The 5,000-nt window shown below is 51.6% G+C and overlaps 1 non-coding gene across 1 annotated transcript in view; it reads right to left on the bottom strand.

The window, feature by feature from the left end:
* The window catches only part of LOC124563730, a 1,910-nt gene extending 1,252 nt beyond the window's left edge, over positions 1-658 (bottom strand). The window contains exon 1 of the ribosomal RNA XR_006970282.1: positions 1-658. This exon is cut by the window's left edge and continues 1,252 nt beyond it. This is a non-coding gene — a ribosomal RNA (small subunit ribosomal RNA).
* Between the last annotated feature and the right edge of the window lie 4,342 nt (positions 659-5,000).

Below are 5,000 nucleotides of genomic sequence, written 5' to 3'. Positions count from 1 at the left end.
CAAATCCAACTACGAGCTTTTTAACCGCAACAACTTTAATATACGCTATTGGAGCTGGAATTACCGCGGCTGCTGGCACCAGACTTGCCCTCCAATAGATACTCGTTAAAGGATTTAAAGTGTACTCATTCCGATTACGGGGCCTCGGATGAGTCCCGTATCGTTATTTTTCGTCACTACCTCCCCGTGCCGGGAGTGGGTAATTTGCGCGCCTGCTGCCTTCCTTGGATGTGGTAGCCGTTTCTCAGGCTCCCTCTCCGGAATCGAACCCTGATTCCCCGTTACCCGTTACAACCATGGTAGGCGCAGAACCTACCATCGACAGTTGATAAGGCAGACATTTGAAAGATGCGTCGCCGGTACGAGGACCGTGCGATCAGCCCAAAGTTATTCAGAGTCACCAAGGCAAACGGACCGGACGAGCCGACCGATTGGTTTTGATCTAATAAAAGCGTCCCTTCCATCTCTGGTCGGGACTCTGTTTGCATGTATTAGCTCTAGAATTACCACAGTTATCCAAGTAACGTGGGTACGATCTAAGGAACCATAACTGATTTAATGAGCCATTCGCGGTTTCACCTTAATGCGGCTTGTACTGAGACATGCATGGCTTAATCTTTGAGACAAGCATATGACTACTGGCAGGATCAACCAGGGAGCTGCGTCAACTAGAGCTGAGCAGCCGGCCGCCCGGGAGTGTGTCCCGGGGGCCCGCGCGAACACGCAAGCGTCCGCTCAATTATTCTGCAAACAGGAGGAGGCTGAGCTCCCCTGCACGATACACCTCGAAACCCTCTCAGGTCCCGGCGGCGCGCAGCGCCGTCCTAAGTACTTGGTCGGGTTCGAGAGAGGCGCAATCGCCCGGAGTTTGGCGAGTAGACGCTTTAGGTGCGACCACCCGTGCTCCCAACTGAGCTTGCCGCTGCCGACAGAGGCCCGGGAGCGTGCTGTCGTGGCATTGCCGGCGGGAGACAACACGCGCCACCTACGGTGGCCGGCAGCTCCAACGCCAGCGCCACAGAAGGACAAAAGCCCCACTTGGGTGCCGAAGCGAACTCTCCCAGCACAGCGCACGCGCCAACACGTCCGCACAGCTGCGATACAAACCACCTGCGAGAACCGCAGAGGCGACCGAGCAGCAGACGGCGTCGCGGCGCCGAGCGCCGGGCGGCGGCGCATCCTCAGCGCACACAGTCCTCAATCGGACCAGCACACTGCAGATGTCCACCGCGCTTCGCACCGGGCCCGCGAGGACCTACTTTGGCCGCACGGCGCCGCGTGCAGGGTGCGCCGGCGCGCAGCTGCGCCGCCTGCCGCCTCCGTCGGCCGGCGCGCCTGCCACTGGCCGCCCCCACCAGCCGGCTGTAGCGCGTGCGCCCACGCACCGCGCGGCCAGCACGCCGGGAGGCCCCCCCTCACCGGCCGGGGACGGTCCCACCCAGCCACCGCCGCGTATCGCTTCACACCCACATGCCATTCACGTTCGTGGGCATGGTGGGTATCGCTGAAACAACCGGTTGGTAGCTCAACCGATCGTCGCCATCACTGATTCACCTCTAGCGAGAACAACCGCACCACAACGGTTTACCAGTTGTTCATTTGCGTAACGTCACCAGCAAACGTAGACGTCCATCGCCATTTGCAAATTCAACGATTGTTGCATGCCTGTGTCAGGTGTCACGACACACTATGTCTGCCCACATACACGCAACAACATGTGCACGCTTCGCGAACACGTGGAAGGTGGCCCCCGTACGTATGCGATGTCCATTGCGCGAACGACTGTCAACCGGCCTCTGTCGCATGTCGCAGATGTGGAACGCAGTGCACCATGCTGTCACGGTGTGTGAGAAGAGACGACTACGTCTGACAACACGCGCCACTACATCAACAGACGGCTCATGCTGATCGCCATCCAGGGCATACCACACTGCAATCCGGCTCTTATAGGGAGACGACACATAGCTGAGTGCACAACAGTTGGACCGCATGGTTCGCCGTTGTTGGCGCAGTCGTTGTACGGTCACATGTACCACGATGTATCATTCAGTACATGAGGACCAATGTGCAGTACAGTGTGTGATTTGGACGTACAACATCAGCGGACAGTTGACACAGGCCGTACCACAGCGTAGGCTAAGTGCTTCGCCATGCGAATGCCAATGAACAACTGCGAAGGGCATTGAGCATGTACGTCCTGCTGCCATCCACATTACAGTGTATCGCTGCAAGGTGTTTAACATGAAGCGATACACTGGGGACCAGGCAGTGCGAGTAGCAAACTATATTGCGGGGGTTGCAGTTAGGCAACACTACACTAATTTAACGCGTCGTATGACAATTACAGAGCGGGTTAAGGCCCAACGTGTGTTGGGTTAAGGCCCAACGTGTGTTGGGTTAAGGCCCAACGTGTGTTGGGTTAAGGCCCAACGTGTGTTGGGTTAAGGCCCAACGTGTGTTGGGTTAAGGCCCAACGTGTGTTGGGTTAAGGCCCAACGTGTGTTGGGTTAAGGCCCAACGTGTGTTGGGTTAAGGCCCAACGTGTGTTGGGTTAAGGCCCAACGTGTGTTGGGTTAAGGCCCAACGTGTGTTGGGTTAAGGCCCAACGTGTGTTGGGTTAAGGCCCAACGTGTGTTGGGTTAAGGCCCAACGTGTGTTGGGTTAAGGCCCAACGTGTGTTGGGTTAAGGCCCAACGTGTGTTGGGTTAAGGCCCAACGTGGGTTGGGTTAAGGCGCAACGTGGGTTGGGTTAAGGCCCAACGTGGGTTGGGTTAAGGCGCAACGTGGGTTGGGTTAAGGCGCAACGTGGGTTGGGTTAAGGCGCAACGTGGGTTGGGTTAAGGCGCAACGTGGGTTAGGTTAAGGCGCAACGTAGGTTAGGTTAAGGCGCAATATAGGTTAGGTTAAGGCGCAATATAGGTTAGGTTAAGGCGCAATATAGGTTAGGTTAAGGCGCAATATAGGTTAGGTTAAGGCGCAATATAGGTTAGGTTAAGGCGCAATATAGGTTAGGTTAAGGCGCAACGTAGGTTAGGTTAAGGCGCAACATAGGTTAGGTTAAGGCGCAACATAGGTTAGGTTAAGGCGCAACATGGGTTATGTTAAGGCGCAATATAGGTTAGGTTAAGGCACAATATGGGTTAGGTTAAGGCACAATATGGGTTAGGTTAAGGCACAATATGGGTTAGGTTAAGGCACAATATGGGTTAGGTTAAGGCACAATATGGGTTAGGTTAAGGCACAATATGGGTTAGGTTAAGGCACAATATGGGTTAGGTTAAGGCACAATATGGGTTAGGTTAAGGCACAATATGGGTTAGGTTAAGGCACAATATGGGTTAGGTTAAGGCACAATATGGGTTAGGTTAAGGCACAATATGGGTTAGGTTAAGGCACAATATGGGTTAGGTTAAGGCACAATATGGGTTAGGTTAAGGCACAATATGGGTTAGGTTAAGGCACAATATGGGTTAGGTTAAGGCACAATATGGGTTAGGTTAAGGCACAATATGGGTTAGGTTAAGGCACAATATGGGTTAGGTTAAGGCACAATATGGGTTAGGTTAAGGCACAATATGGGTTAGGTTAAGGCACAATATGGGTTAGGTTAAGGCACAATATGGGTTAGGTTAAGGCACAATATGGGTTAGGTTAAGGCACAATATGGGTTAGGTTAAGGCACAATATGGGTTAGGTTAAGGCACAATATGGGTTAGGTTAAGGCACAATATGGGTTAGGTTAAGGCACAATGTGGGTTAGGTTAAGGCACAATGTGGGTTAGGTTAAGGCACAACGTGGGTTAGGTTAAGGCACAACGTGGGTTAGGTTAAGGCACAACGTGGGTTAGGTTAAGGCACAACGTGGGTTAGGTTAAGGCACAACGTGGGTTAGGTTAAGGCACAACGTGGGTTAGGTTAAGGCACAACGTGGGTTAGGTTAAGGCACAACGTGGGTTAGGTTAAGGCACAACGTGGGTTAGGTTAAGGCACAATACGGGTTAGGTTAAGGCACAATACGGGTTAGGTTAAGGCACAATACGGGTTAGGTTAAGGCACAATACGGGTTAGGTTAAGGCACAATACGGGTTAGGTTAAGGCACAATACGGGTTAGGTTAAGGCACAATACGGGTTAGGTTAAGGCACAATACGGGTTAGGTTAAGGCACAATACGGGTTAGGTTAAGGCACAATACGGGTTAGGTTAAGGCACAATACGGGTTAGGTTAAGGCACAATACGGGTTAGGTTAAGGCACAATACGGGTTAGGTTAAGGCACAATACGGGTTAGGTTAAGGTACAATACGGGTTAGGTTAAGGCACAATACGGGTTAGGTTAAGGCACAATACGGGTTAGGTTAAGGCACAATATGGGTTAGGTTAAGGCACAATATGGGTTAGGTTAAGGCACAATATGGGTTAGGTTAAGGCACAATATGGGTTAGGTTAAGGCACAATATGGGTTAGGTTAAGGCACAATATGGGTTAGGTTAAGGCACAATATGGGTTAGGTTAAGGCACAATATGGGTTAGGTTAAGGCACAATATGGGTTAGGTTAAGGCACAATATGGGTTAGGTTAAGGCACAATATGGGTTAGGTTAAGGCACAATATGGGTTAGGTTAAGGCACAATATGGGTTAGGTTAAGGCACAATATGGGTTAGGTTAAGGCACAATATGGGTTAGGTTAAGGCACAACGTGGGTTAGGTTAAGGCACAACGTGGGTTAGGTTAAGGCACAACGTGGGTTAGGTTAAGGCACAACGTGGGTTAGGTTAAGGCACAACGTGGGTTAGGTTAAGGCACAACGTGGGTTAGGTTAAGGCACAACGTGGGTTAGGTTAAGGCACAACGTGGGTTAGGTTAAGGCACAACGTGGGTTAGGTTAAGGCACAATACGGGTTAGGTTAAGGCACAATACGGGTTAGGTTAAGGCACAATACGGGTTAGGTTAAGGCACAATACGGGTTAGGTTAAGGCACAATACGGGTTAGGTTAAGGC

The sequence above is a fragment of the Schistocerca americana genome, unplaced genomic scaffold (assembly GCF_021461395.2).
Source record: "Schistocerca americana isolate TAMUIC-IGC-003095 unplaced genomic scaffold, iqSchAmer2.1 HiC_scaffold_124, whole genome shotgun sequence".
NCBI classification, from domain to species: domain Eukaryota; kingdom Metazoa; phylum Arthropoda; class Insecta; order Orthoptera; family Acrididae; genus Schistocerca; species Schistocerca americana.
Note: the sequence above shows the minus strand (reverse complement) of the source record. Positions and strands in the feature narration are given on the sequence as shown.